Source organism: Coloeus monedula (assembly GCF_965178545.1).
Source record: "Coloeus monedula genome assembly, chromosome: 2".
Lineage (NCBI taxonomy): Eukaryota > Metazoa > Chordata > Aves > Passeriformes > Corvidae > Coloeus > Coloeus monedula.
The window spans coordinates 82,526,344-82,541,512 of record NC_138782.1 but is presented as its reverse complement, the minus strand read 5'-3'; the positions used below and the strand labels follow the sequence as shown (position 1 = coordinate 82,541,512).

At 43.4% G+C, this 15,169-nt stretch overlaps 1 protein-coding gene across 3 annotated transcripts in view; it reads right to left on the bottom strand.

The window, feature by feature from the left end:
- Positions 1-15,169, bottom strand: part of BACH2 (BTB domain and CNC homolog 2) — a 183,946-nt gene that overhangs the window by 74,053 nt on the left and 94,724 nt on the right. For all 3 annotated transcript variants that reach the window (XM_082302287.1, XM_082302286.1, XM_082302288.1), the window contains exon 4: positions 5,562-5,712. The gene's annotated coding sequence lies outside the window, so the exon portion shown is untranslated. The remainder of the gene's footprint in view (positions 1-5,561; positions 5,713-15,169) is intronic.

Sequence of the window (15,169 nt, the reverse complement as noted above, 5' to 3'; positions counted from 1 at the left end):
AAATTATGCTGAATACTCTACCCAGAAACTGGCAATTAAAAAAAAATCCCTTTACACTCATAACAGTAGAAGAACTTCAAACAAATTGCTGTCAAGGATGATTTCATTGTGTTTAAATCCACTTTATTTCAAGTCACTTTGCAAATTACTCTTTAATTTTATACCTAAAACTCTCAGGTCTACTATGATGCCAGTTTGCTCTCCTGTATGTCCTATGCCTGATTCTTTCAATTTACAGAAAGTAACACAAGCGTGAACCTAATTATCATTTGAAAACCCGCAGAAAACTAATTCAACTGACTGAGTAAAAAAGAAATAAAGGAAAAAAGGTCCGTCTCAAGACCAGACCCAACAGGAGGGTGATGCCAAGTCTGGAGATGATGAGAGTGAACAATCTCATGCCATTAATCATCTTGCTGTCGCTGAATGTGCAGGTTATTATAGCAAGAAAACGATCCAATACAACGCTTTTACTTCTCAACTCTTTGTAAATCATAACAGGAAACATGTCCTACCAGCTAGCAATCAATATTTAACTAAATGATCGAAGACCAAGTGCTGGCTCCAGAAAAATGTACCTTTACCTGCCCTTGCTTATCAATTGCCCGCTAGACCCAAAAGCGCATCACCTTCCTGCAGCTCCTGACAAGGCAAAGGCAGAGCCGGCTGCTCTCCACGCACGCTGCTGAAATCAGGTGTGTGCTTTCCTGCCAAGGATTTAGGTCGCAGGACCTGTGTGCTGAACGCTGCAGAAGCGCGGGTATCTAAGTATTATGAAAATAAATGGGTCATACACCACTGAGCTAACAACCACACCACCCCCAAGCCGGGCACTGAATGACTGTGCAGAGCTCTGCCAGAGGGAGAGGAGAGGTTGAGCCAGCAGTGAAAACAAAACTGATGTGGTGAGATGGATTTTACTTTTCACTGGTTACAGAGAAAGTTGGTCTTGCTGTCACCATCTCTCAGGCTTTTCTGTGGAAAAAAAAAAAATAAAGCAATGTACAGGCTGGTAAGATGTCCTGTGCAGACAGGCTGGCATCTCACCCCACCGGGAAAGGGGAAGCGCCACTGGCCCCGGGCAGAGGGAGGGCTGTGACTCAGTCCCTGGGGCTGGCACACACACACACCCGCGCTGTCACCTGCCACGGCAAAAAATAAAAGTCCTCGCCACAACACGGCGGCCACATGGGAAACGCCGAGTAAACAGATCAATGACGCCGCGCGCCCACGCAGCCCGTGGCACCGCTGGGGTGACGAACAAACAAACCTTCGGCCAATGGCAACAGGCCGAGAGGTGTCACAGTAATTCGAGTTCATGTGGCACGCTACACTGCAACAAACACCGCTGTCCTTCGCTGCTGTTACCAGCTAAACATGAGCAGAGTGCTCTTCCTGGCCACACAGCCCGTGGTCATCGCGTGTGCTTGGATGGGGATGCCTCCAACACCGGGGTCTTGGTCAGAAACCTCCAGGAAGGGACATCGGCTCACCACCCGCACACATGTGCCCTGCCTGAAGCCACACCAGTGCTTTTCAGACCGTACATTTGTCCAGATACATATTTTATTTTAGAAAACATACACATACATATATATATAAGTTTTATAAATATTTAAGTTTCATTTTTATATATATACACACATCTGCACATATAAATAAAATTATATTTAGTCATCAGATGTACTTGTATCAAAAGCTGTCCCTGGCCACTCAGCCTGGTTGAGGTACAGAGGCACTGATGATGCTGAGAAGCCCCTGATCACATTGAGGGACTGACACAGTGCTGCTGGCAGTGATCAATGGAAAGGATGCCATGGGACGCTGTAAAGGCCCCCGAGGTGGGAGACACTCCACACCCTCTGGTGGCATGAGGTACAGAGTCCTGATACGCCAGTACCATAAAATGGGTAACAGTGTCTTTGCCCCTGTTGAGAACAGCACTCCAACAGGAAAATGTACCAGAGAAATCATGAAATGCAGACATGGCCACATCTCTCATGCAGTAAGATAAACCTGCCAATGTCCTCATTGGTCCTGGCACTTGGGAAGAGGGTTTGGTACTGATAGTTAGGAGTGTTAGATAAGTCAATGTCCAAAGTGATACAATTTTGCCTTCAGAAATCTGATTTCCTTCTGAATTCTGTCAAGTTATCTGACCTTTAAGTGCAGATTTTAAAAAAGATACATTTTTCCCAGGCTGTGGTGGTAGGCAGGTGACAGACATTTAACCATCAATATCTGTATATTTAAAATTTTACATTATTTACATCTGCCTAGAGGTGGCCATAGGACAGATTTCAAGAAATTTTTCTAAAATTTTTTTAATACTCTGAAGAACTCATACCTAGCAAATATGAAATTTTTGTACAGAAGTTTCTGACTTTTGGGTTGACTTATTCTTTCATCCTGTATAAAGCACTTATAGGCCCTTGCTGAATTCACAGTATTTGATAAGCAGTACAAATCTGGTCTTTTTATGAGATGCAGAAAGACATTAATTGGGATGTTATTTTTGCTGCTTTTAGAGGAAAACACACAGGGCTAAAACAAAGCAGGAAATGTGAGCAGAGTATGGACACTGCTAGGAATAGTCACCTGCCTCCTCTAGGATGCCAGCAGCCCTGCCCCAGGAGCTGCTCCAAGGCACAGCTCTGTACATTCTCTGTCATTCGTGATTGTTTGGGATAACAAATGGAGAGAGCCTCTCAGCAGAGAGCATAGCTTCTCCCCTGCTGCTGTATTCCCACACTACAGTACACTCAGTCTAACCTAGCCAGGATTAATTCCCTGAGAACCTAGAGAAATGGGTTTTTTTTTTACTATCCTGGCACATGCACCATAACAGGGTTTTGCAATATGGTTCATCAGAATGAGCAAGGGACTTTCTGCTCTGAACTCACATTTCAGTATTTTTATGGAAATTTTATCAATCAGCATCCAAGTAGTATTATAAAAATGAAATAATAAATGCAAGGGGGGGAAGGCATACTTGTTTATCTCACTGTACCCTGGGAAAAGCAACAAGAACGCAGTTGTTGCAGCTGGGTCAACCCTGTGCAACTGCTCTTTCCAGCAGGGCTAATTAACAAGTGAAAGTCTGCTTCTTTCTATGGAAATTGCTATAACAAGGTAATTGTTACAAGCAGTCTGTCATCAAAAATAGCCAGACAGTGGGAAACACTGAGAAATCAAACAGGCAATGAGCAGCTTGCCCTCATGTCTACCTGTGCCGGTGTGGATCTGCACACATGGCGGGTGCAACTCCAGCCAACAGCCTGTGAGGTGGTGCATGGGTTTTCTAGGAGCTAGAGTACACACCATGTTTTAAAAATGATGCATAGCTCAAGCACATAACCACAGTTAAAAGAGAAAGAAGAAAGAAAAAAATGGAAAAGCACATATTTGATGATGGCTCCTATATCCTCACACTGGTTTTCAAGTTCATTTGGTCCTCAGACTTGATTTTGTTCCTTGAAAAGGAGACGTGATCATACGGAGCACAACAAGAAGCAAGACACAACTTCCTATGCACTTCTTGGAATGAGAGAGGCTTTTTCTCCCATTTCTGTCTGCTTTTTCAAGTCCCTCAACAAGGATGATATTTTTGAAATTAGTTCCTCTGGAAGTGTTTTTAATAGTGAATTTGCAAGATGCCTAATGATAAGCTTTTCAAACATCATGAGAAAACCCTGCAAAAAATTGTGAATAAGCCTTCCAAACCTCATGGGAGTAGTGCTAAGTAGGACTAATGAAAAACAAGCTTTTTCTGCCTGCCTAGCTGTTACAACTCATATCAAGTCTTCTTCCCTTAAGACAAGCACTAAAAACAAATTTCAAGCTAGATCCAAAATTTTCCTGTAGTCAGACGATTCCTGCTAAAGGGGATTTGATTAATAACTGCACCAGATAATGCCAAACCCTAAAGGAAATGGCAACACTCTCCTTTTTTTTTTGGAAAATGAAATCAAACTCACACCCTGTACGGCCTCTTTGACAGTGAATTCTGTTACTACCCAGACTGTCTCCACTGCATACGGCTTCACCATTGTTTTTTCTGATACTCATCACACCAGAAAAAAAAATTTCCTCTCTTTAAAAACTGAATTTCCATATGCATTAAAGAACACTGTCCTCCGTTTGCAATAGACTTTTCTTGCTTTAAATAAATCTTTTAGCGTCACTCAAGCAAATAAAGTACTTCAAAAAAAGGTATATTTCTAATGTAAAAGCTTTGGTTCCAAAACACTCTTACTTTTTTAGAAGTAGTATTACAGATCAGTTTCTAAGATTAAAAATGGTGTTAGTAGGCATTCAAGAAAAACTGACCAGTAAGGAGTGCTGCTTCACTGACCTGTTCTGATTAAACTGCACCATATGCATTTGTCACTGCAGTGAACAAATACAGGCAGTAACATGCACAGTGCCACACTCTGAACCACAATTTCATATTATCTCCTTTTGCCAAGCTGCTCTATACCACCATCTCAAAGATAAAAACCTCTAAACCACAAAAATATTTGGTTTTGTTTTAAAAATTAATGAAATTAGGTTGTGCTCTAGCCTTTTCCCAAACGCGTCATCTCTGGGGTGTCCCGTCCTCCGTAGAGCACGGGCCATCACATCCATGCCATCCTTATAATGGTCCAGAAGCTTCTCCTATCTCAGAACACAGAATTAGGGTTAGAACTGCTGACAAACTGCAAAGGGTTAAACAAGCTTCTCCCCGCTGATTCTATGTCAGGCTGTGCTATGGAATGTTTCACAGGAAGACTCAGCCATCACGGGATTAGGGATGAAATACATGCACAGCACCATAAGCTGCTCCCCCTCTTGGGAGAAAAATCAAAGCACTACAAGCACTGGGAACTACTACCCAGGTTGAGAAGACAGGAAGGGGTCCCCTCAATCTGCTCCTAGTAGATGAGTGCACAGCTTTCTTTACCCTCCCACAGTCAGGCGGAGCACTTAATTCCACCTGGAAGGAGCAGGAGGTAGCCATGAAGATCCTGCTGATGCTTACAGAGCCTTTTGGGGCAGCAGGCTGAAGGACAAAGCAGCACCAGGGCTCCTCCAAGGGAAATAGCCCAGGAACCCGAAAGGAGAAGGATGTGGATTTCATCATGTGAGAAATAGAAGGGTGCCTGCAGTCTTGTTGGGCAGGTGATGGCCTCCAAGCTCGCACGGAGCACGTGCAGCTTTGGCAGAGCACACCAAGGTAAGCGTACACGCACGTAGCCAGGTGCTGAGGAAAACAAAGTGCAGTTGGAGCAGTGGGGCGAACAGAGCTATTTTAAGTACTTCTCGCTATGGTTTACTGTAGTAGCAGAACACTTAGGAAAGCCGTCAAAATGACAATCACTATTTAGGTTAAAAAAGCAAGTAACTACTTCAATAACAATTTATTCACCACCTAATGTTTGCAGTTGAATTACAGCTTTTACAGTGTTTTTCTAAAGTGTGATATTTACTGCCTCCACCTTGCCTCCCCAAGATCTTTTTTCTTCTTTTTTTCCTTTCGTTTTTTCTTTAAATAGAAAGGAATTGGAATAATAACTTACATGTAACTTTTCTAGGTTCTGTGCTGGCTAAAATGTTCTCACGATGCAGGGAACAGGATCAATGGAGAAATTAAGAGGCTGCAGCAATCCATTAAGAAGTGACCCTCCAAAATTCTGTAGGGCAGTGCTCAGGCAACTCAGTTGTAGCAACCTAAAACAAAATAAAGGCAAGAGTTAAAAAAAAATGAAGCACTGAATCTTCACAAACAGCTCTTTGTTTATTCCTTTGAATTCTAAAAAAAAATTGGGGTGTCTTTTTTATTAAATATAGATGGTCTTTATGCCAAACATGACAATTACTTTATGCCCATTTCACACTTCCTCCAAGCTTTAAGCTGTAGATACCTTCCAACAAAGACCATGCTTTCCTTGCATTTGTATAGTATGAGGCCCCTGAGAAGAACTGTTGAGCAGATAAACTAACACTCCTGTGATTATTTTACCAGATCATACCACAGACAGGCGCATCCTTATGCATACATACTATGGAATTCTTTACTGGGATGGTGGTGAGGCACTGGACCAGGTTGCACAGAGAAACTGTGGATGCTCCATCCCTGGAAGTGTTCTAGGTCAAGGTTGGATGGGCCTTTGAGCAACCTGGTCTAGTGACAGCTGTCCCTGCCCACGGCAGATGGGTTGGAACCAGATTAGCTTTAAAGCTCAACCTAAACCACCCTGTGATTCTATGAAACTGCACACCACACCAGAAAGGAGTTCCAACAAAACCAGCAAATTTATCTAGTGAGATTTAAATAATAATTAATACTGGATTTTGTCAAAGCTTTGCACTGATTTTATCAAGGAATTAAAGTTGGGAACACAAAATTTGTTCCTTTGTTTCTCCTTTTCTCTGGGGAGCTTCAGAGAAGAACCACCATCAGTGTAGTTTGGTATCCCTGGTTGATGTGGTGTGTGCCATAATCCTGCAGCCACCCTAAAGCAAAGCTACCTGTCACGCCAGTCCATGTCAAAAGAAAACTGGAGAGACAATAAAATGTTCAGCTGCCCACAGGAAATTCTTTGTGCTGTCACCTCTGTGCAAGGGGCTCAGTCCCTGGAGGGGAGGCACTCCAGGATGGGGAAGGCTGGTGAGAGCAGGGCTGGGGCCATGGGGCTGGAGGAGGTGAGATGAAACCCCCAGCACCCAAATCCCAGCATCGCCACACAGCCCAGATCCCACAGTGCACACAGGCCCAATCCCAGACTCCGGAAAACGCTTCCCCCATCTACCAAGGAAGAGGTCACACTCTGAAGCGGATGAGGAGAAAATACTTGTGGAAGGAGAAGTAATTAGCTTCAAGCTACAGAGGTTCTCAAGTCGAGGTTTTCAGGTTGCCAGCGCCCAACACTTTACTGTGTTCCTGGAAAAAAACGTTGGAATGCTTAACTACTATTTACTTGAGTAAAGTTGGCAACTGGGAGTGGAAAGGAAGATGGTTTTCTTTTGAACAGAAGGGGACAGCAACAGTACAAGCAGTGGCATGTATCTATCTTCACAGGATCACTGCAAAGGCTGTGTCTGCAGAGCTACCACACACTAAAGCTAGATAAAGGGGGAGGTGAGAAAGAGGAAAATAAACCCCTGAAGTTTAGATTTTTTAAAAACGCCTCTTATTTTTTACAAACTTGCAAAATTAACTCTTCAGTAAAAAGATCTGGTTTCCCAAGAGATGTCTGCTATGTCTATTTGTGACCAATGACTGTTTATGACTCTGTAAAAAATGAAAAGAATAATAAAATGCAGTGAAAAGAAGAGAAATTTGGTGGTTATTTTTCTAAGTATGCTGTGCTGGTAAAAAAAGTTCAATATTTTCTGAGCACTGATCCTACTGCATTTTACTCCAAGTTTTGCAGAGAATTGGTTCACTTATGAAAAGTAGGTTATTCCCTCTGGATGGCACCCTCCTAGATGGTTTACCAACAGAAGCTCAAACTCTTGCTACCTTTAAGGATTACCTAATTTGGTACTTGAAAAGAATCATGAGGCTATGCTAGGAACACAATGCTTGTGTCTCTTCAGTTTATACAGTTTTCTCCAATTGGGCATAACATTAATTGACAGACTGTAAGAGTACCAAATATTTATGGTCCCAAATATACATTATCTGAAAATATAAACTCTAAATCTGTTCAGTCAGAAATCACTGGGAGAACAAAAATAACTGTTGCTTACTCAATGGCCAAAGGACTAAAACCAGGCAAGGCTCTGTGTTTTCAAGGGTAAGTTAGTTTCCTGAGCAAAAATTTCACTTGCCACAATGTATCAGAAGAAAAAGAGAATAAACAGAAGTTGCGAATAGAGAAATAAGAAAAAAAAAAAAGGGGGCGGGGGAGGGAAAAGAAGATTTTCAGCACCACTGAAGCTTTTCTGAGAAGGTCTGATTGATGTTCACTGCTGTAGAACGCATGAGGCTGCATCCCAAACATTTCATTCCCTTCTGCAAATGTCTCACTCCATACCTCTCCCCACGTCCCCCAGATATTCTTGCCCTATGCGGGATGATCCAGCCAGCATCAGGTTTTACACATGATCTGAAAGACTAAAGCAGGAATCTCTCTGCCCAGGGGTCAGCTTAGGGTAGAATGAAACCTAACCCCTGCCCACGCTCAGCCCAAGGGCTTCTTCATGCTTTCCATTTGACAAAAGACTTTCCCTAAAACAGGCAAATTATTAAAGGCAAAACTATTACTACAGCTGCAAACTTACAGGAATACATAAAAATTGAGTTCATATGAAGAGCCAGCAGTGCACCTACTGAAGAGAAATTTCAGCAGTTTAACATGCTGATCAGCCAGGTTTACAGTATCGGGAAGAGCTGGATCTTAGGCAGGGGAAGATGCACTCTCTGCTCCAAAGCTTGCTCACATCAAGGTCTCAGCTCTCAGCACAGACCTGCACATGCGGGACATCAGTTACAGGGTCATGAGAGGCCACAAAATCACTGTCCTACACCAGCTTGAAGACCCAGCTCCTGGAGTCTTGGAGGTTGCAAGAAAACATATTTATCGTAAAAAAAAGCATCCCCCTTAACAGATTGCAAAGAAATCTAGAAAAATAACAATACTTCAAACTGCACTTTGTAAATCTGTTTGATTTTTTAAAAACTTATATTGTTTCACAACCTCTTGTACATTTTTGAACCAGGTTAACTTTTTTCTCCCCCTTTCTGATGGCTTCCAGTACCGCCTGGCAGCTGAAATTAGCACTGAGGAATGCAAGTGTAAAGGAAGACACACCAGACACCCTAACTGGCAGAAGAATGCATGAAGTTGAAAAACCATTTGCTTCAATAAAACATCTTCCAGTTTGGATTTCTGTTGTACAGAGAGAGCATTCAAAGGAGAAGTTTCGTTTTTAATAGAATTTTAATGCTTAAGAGGAGGAAAATTGGCAAGTTCTTCTGTTTGCAACGAACAAAACAAGAAAGGTGAATTGAGAAGGGCATGATGAATGTACCTGGGTATTACTCCAGTTATCATGAAAGATGTTTCAGACTGAAAATCGTGTAGTTGTGCTCAAGAAAACTGGAGATGCTGGGTGGGCCCTGAGGGAGGTGAACAACAAATACACAAGTGCGACAAATACATAGTGGGTGGTTTACCCTGACGTTCAGCATGGGTGGGTAAAATGAGGGCTAAGTAAAAGGACCCACACAAGGAGACAAGTTGGTGAACTTCTCTCAGATGTGGACAGGAGAAAAAGTATTTAAGGAACTCTGTGCACCTGCGAGCCAGGAGAGGTGAGCACAGGTGTGCAAACAGAGATGGTGTTTTCTGAAGCAGTGCCTCACTTGGTGGAGTGCAATGATGCTACTTACACAAATACGTGCAGAAATTGATCCCAGTGAAGTCAAGGATCCCTCTTTGTTACATGCAATACCATCAGAGATTAGCAAATGTGTTTTGTTTACGTTTTGTGTGTAATTTCTTTCTGGTTGAAATAGCTTCATTGGAACATTTGTAGCTTGAAGGGTTGCCTGAGGCTGGGAAGGCATTTGCAGTGTTCCTGACATCTAGTGCATGATCTAACCCTGAAATCTGTAAATTAAACCCAAGATGATATCAATACCTATGTCACAAAAGACACATGGTCTTCTTCACCCTCAGTGCATTTAATTTCCTCATAATAACCTGCGTAGTTCTTCTGAAGGGAAAGAACATGCTCATCCATCACTCCTGCTTCTTCCCACACTCACTGTTTAACCAGGGGCAGCCAAAACAGGAGTCAGAAGGACACAGCAGCTTCTTCCCCAGTGCCCAGAGGTGGGATGCAGAAAACCAACACAACCAAGGAGGTGTGGACCAGAAACAGGGAGGTACTCACCCATCCCAGGGCTGCGATAACCAGCTCTGCAGTGCATCCCTATCTGGGTGAGCTGTGTCAACAGTCAGAAGAGATGAGATTGAGCTGTTCCCACAGATGTGGGAAAATGGCAAAACTATGTGAGGAACCACTCTGGCTAGAAACTATGACTGAAGTCACCAGGAGAACCATAAAGACAACCATGGCTGGCTGGCTGGCTGCAGGGGAAGGCAGCTGCTGCTGCCCTGCGCTGGCCAGGGGAGTGCTCTGGAGTCTGCAAACTGGATTTTTACCAGCTACACTTAACAAAACCAATCAGGCTTAAAGAGAAAACCTTCAGCGTAGCTGGGGAATGTGCACAGGGAGAATTTTCCACCCCTCTTTGTCCTCTGGTTGCAGTTAGGTCTGTGACACACCAACCAGGCAGGACTAGGAGAGGCATAAGGCCGTAGTTCAAGAGTATTGCCACAGGAACTTATGAATCTTTTTATGTAAATCCTGAATGATTTTCTCATTGGAATATACTTGACTTAAAACCACCACCGAAAATATTTTATCTTGGGGTTATGACTCATGAAAGAATGGCTAGGTGTGAAAGGAAAGTTAATACATTCTGTGAGAAAAAAACCCTCCCCAGCAACCTTATGACACGAGTTGAATATTTATGTCCTATGCAGTAAAGCCAACAGCAAAAGCCACAGACTAATACTTTGTGTCAGGTCTGATGAAAATTCAGATACCTACCTTATTTCCCCTTAAGGGCTGGAAATTATGGTTAACACACATGCAAACAGGAGAAAATGAGATGGTGCAGTGATGAGGATGAAACTGCTGTCCCTTAGTCTGGCATGTTGGAAGATGATACCTGACTAGCCAGTGCTGGTTCTCTTGGACAAGGATGCTTCCCAGGTCATCATGAAATGACACCGCTCACTGGGTTAGTGCTCCAGGACTCCTGACCCAACACACGTGACCCACAAAAGCACACACTTGCCATGCAAAAAAGATGTTCCTGTGTTGAATGATTATCACAGTTAGACTTTTACTGCTAAATTCTTTTAAAAACTGCAAATTGAGAAACCAGTTAACATACAGAACGAAAGAACAGGCCACAGTCAACCACAGAAACTGCCCATAAGGTTCAGCATGTGGGAAAGAGATAAGTAAATGCTGCAAAAGATGAACAATATTTAAGTATTAACACAAATGTTTGTTTTGGGAAGGTTTATCTGGCATCTCTACCGGTTTTCCTCCAAGCTCTAATACAAAAATAACTACGTCTAACTGCAACTGGGAAGAGATGGCAGCAGCTCAACATTGCTCCCTTTTTTTTCTTCTGTACTCAGAAAAAAACCCCAACTATCTTACAATGTTACACAAACTAATTTTAAGGTGATTTAGGATGAATTCAGTCACACATTTGGAAGTTCAGAAAGTTCAGTCAGTGGTCTTGTTTTCATCAGCCCGTGGAATGAGGACATACATGTGCAACATAAGGGCAGGAGAAACAGTCTTGTTCCAGCTGTCCAGCTGGTCCCCCACGTTACAGCATGAAGTGAGGAAATTATCCTTTAGGTCGTATAAATTCTGGATGCAACAGTTGCTCACCAAACTATGAAGAGGTAGATGTGTACATCCATGTTGATGGAGGTACACACCTACCCTAAGCCTGTGAAAACTGATAGGGCTGAAAGTGGACAAGTGCTGCATCTCCCATGAAGGAGCTGCCTCTTAGCTTCTCTGTCTCCACCCCTTTCTCCAGGGGAAAGTCAAAAGACCCGAAATTGTTTTGTGGGTAACCTTCAGTGGTTGTTAAAAATACAAAAAGAGAAAGGCAGAATGGTGATGGGAAAGAGCTTCAAAAATATGTTCCCTCTTGGGTGAACTCAGCTCTGTTTAACAAGAAAAGCCAGAGAGGCCACGCACAGTAATGTTGAGAAAAAGGAAATGGTACTTCATTTTAGCCAGTCATAAATCTTACCAGCGAGCCTCTAACGGCAAACCGGCGAGCAGGGGAATTTTTATACAGATAATTAGTTGTGAGCTGATATCAGGTTTACTGTGCTGTACACTCTGTGTGTGCAACATGTTCTCAACCTGCAAAAACCCACACGAGGCTCTAGCTGCCTTGCTGCCGCTGGCTTTGCCAGAAGGCGTGCAGCTGAAACTCCCAGAAACCCTTAGGAAAAAGAGGTGAAGATGGAAATGGATATTTCTGCTCCACAGAAATCTTGTCTGTAGCCCAGAAATATTCTTTTGACGGGGAAAAATGCACCATGTTTAAAAAACCACACCCCTCTGCTACAGGGCAGATGGACCAACAGGACACCTTGTGCCACCATTAGCACCCTCGTCTTCTGGGATACAGACACCATTCACAGATCCTGTAGAGCAGGCAGATGGGTCAGGAAAAAAGGTTTATCTGTTGAAGTGAGTAACAAAATGTGGTGGAGGTAATTTATCAGCCAGAAAGAACCAGCTGTGAAGATGCCTCACAAGAACCAAAGTCAACGGGACATTCCCTCCACCTGTGCTGGGAGCAAGACAGCCCATCCGCCAGTGCTTGTTCCTCGACATTTTGCTCTATTTCAGAGACAGCAAGAGACTTGCACTAGTGACTGACATAAGCGAGGACTCCACCACATCTAATAGTCAGACCGTACTTCCAGTCTAAGAGAAGCCGCTTTTCAGTTTCTAGATGAGAGGGAGTCCAGGGGACACATGGCAGCAGCACGCCGGGTGTGCTAGGTGCCAGCAAGCATCCTAGCACTTGGGAAGCTACTTTAGAAGAGACCAGTTTGGTCTAGATGAGGGGGTCTGGAAGCCTTCATCCCCAAAAAATGGCCAAGCTAGGAAATGGCCCAGAGAGGCCAGACAACTTGCAAAGAGACAGCTCGATAAGAAAAGAGAGCCCACCCCAGTTGCACAAGGAGCTTTGAGGCTACTGGTCCTCACCGGCTACCTTGGTGCTCCCTACCTGCTTTCTGCCTATCCTCTGTTTTCTTTTTCAGCCCCAACCTAGTGCAACAGGACAGATACACTCACTGCTCGATCACACTCCTCTGCTGGCCCAAAATAGCTGGGGGCAGGTGGAGCTGGGGGCAGACCAGCTTTGTCTGCATGGGGTTAAAGCAGCAGGTCTTTTGTCAAAGGCTCATTTCGCCTGCTACCGTATGTTAAACTGAAAGACCAATCTGTATCTACTGTGCTGCACTGCAATTATGGGGGTTTTTTAATCATTCAACCTAATGGTACACAGCTGTCACAAGAATCTTTGAACACATCACTGGCTCTCTTTGATCTGATTAACCAGATAAGGAACCACAGCCAAACGATATGAAAGGATGAGTCCAAATTTCAAACTCTCAGCCGAGCAAAGAATTTCATTCAAAGGAACGTGCAAAATGAGGAGGGAGGAGGCTCACAATGCAAATGAAGGTTTTATTTACTACTGATGTAAGAAGGTGAAATACTCTCCGTTGTGTGGTTTAAGAATCAATGGACCCCAGCCTCAAAGTGGTGCAGATAGGTGTTACATCTGCTACACTAATCTGTGTGGATGCCAATATTTGTGTTATCCTTTTTCCAGACTGGAAATGAGGGGCTTTCTTCCACAGGGATGGCTTTTTATACTGAAGAAGCCTCCCTGTGATACTGAAGAGCTCCAAGGGCATGTCCCTCACATACCCAAACTGCTTCTGTTCAGCATGTTTCTTCAGATGGCATAGTATTTTTTTTTTTTAAATTCAAGACAGCTTTGTTTATTTGCTTTTATTTCTAGCATAATGTTTACTATCCCAATCAGAACATTCTGTAATCTCATCTAAATGTTTTATTATTAATTGCTGCACCCCACACCCCGCCCTTAATAATTATCCTCGGGAGAGGTAAACATTTCAACATGACTTACTCTAGTTAAAGCTATGAATATGCATTATTTATTTATTTAGGTAAACAGTAATTAAGAAAAATCACCAAACCGCCTTCTCTTTGAAATGAGCTCTACTTTACCAGCCTTGCCGTGGGAATTGCAAGTCTCTTAAACACATCTATTACTTTGTCCTCCTCCACCATGATTTACAATGATGGGCCTCAGATCACACTACAGCTGCCAGGAAAGCAGTCAGTCCTTACGCTGTCTGAGGCTGGGTGACAAGTCCAAAGCATCCAGACTCAGTCTCAAGGATAAGCAAGAGGTACCAAGATGTCAGCAGAGAAGAAAGGTGCAGGATGAGGAAAAGAATATTGCTATCTATCACTCAATACACTGATTTTTAAGTTTTTTCTCAGCAAGACAACCACTACTGACTTGAAAATGTTCATGACCCCCTTCTGCCCTCTCCCTATAGACAGAGGGCTATGTCCTGACAAACAGAGGGGCTTGTGACCACTGAAGCTCCCCATGCTAAGCTGGGGAGCAGCCAGCCCCAAACCAAGGAGTTTTTGGTTCCAGAACAGTCAGATAGCCCCATGTGCCACATATATATACACAGCTTATGCACTGGGTAATAAGCAGCTGAGTGACTCCACTCAATTCCCCTGGTCTTCTTCCTCAGTATTACATTAACTCAAATATTACAACATCCCATCCTGCCTTATACTTCCACCACAAGCCATGACAGAATATGGCAGCACCACAGGCAATGAAGACACTAACAGGGCACCCAATTCTTTAAACCAAAAAATTAAGACACACCAAAATAGTCCTGACACGGCAGATCATCCAGCCTAAGGATCGCACCAGCACTACAAGAGAGGAATCGAAATGTGTCCTAAAGACAAAGGGATTTTCACAGGTCTAAAACTGTTAGGTAAATAGATAAAACTGTGGTTGGGGCTTTGTTTCAGTTTTCAAAGCTAATTTCCGGCCACTGTTCAGAGAAATGCTTTGCATTTCCACTTCTGACTCACCTGCTTTAACAAGCGCACTCGCTGGAATTACTAAGCATGGGATCTCATGAAAACATTTCGCTTTCTGAATCAAAGTGCTTTTTTTACTGATGTGAACTTATCTATAAAGTTTACCTTGGTAACAACACTGGTGATGTGCAGGTACGAGTGCACAGTGCGATGGGTCAGAGGACCCTTCTCCCACTGGGCATCCCACCAAGGTACAGCAATGCCTCCCAAATTCTGCCCAGCCACTCGGAGCACGCTGACACCAGTGTCTCACATCCCCATCACAAAGTGATATGCGCTCCCAGAGACACATTCAAACAGCAGGTATCAATGAAAAGCATTCCTGAAAAGAACCTGTTATGAAACCGAAAATCGGAGATTGCCGCAGCGCTGTGCCCAAGTT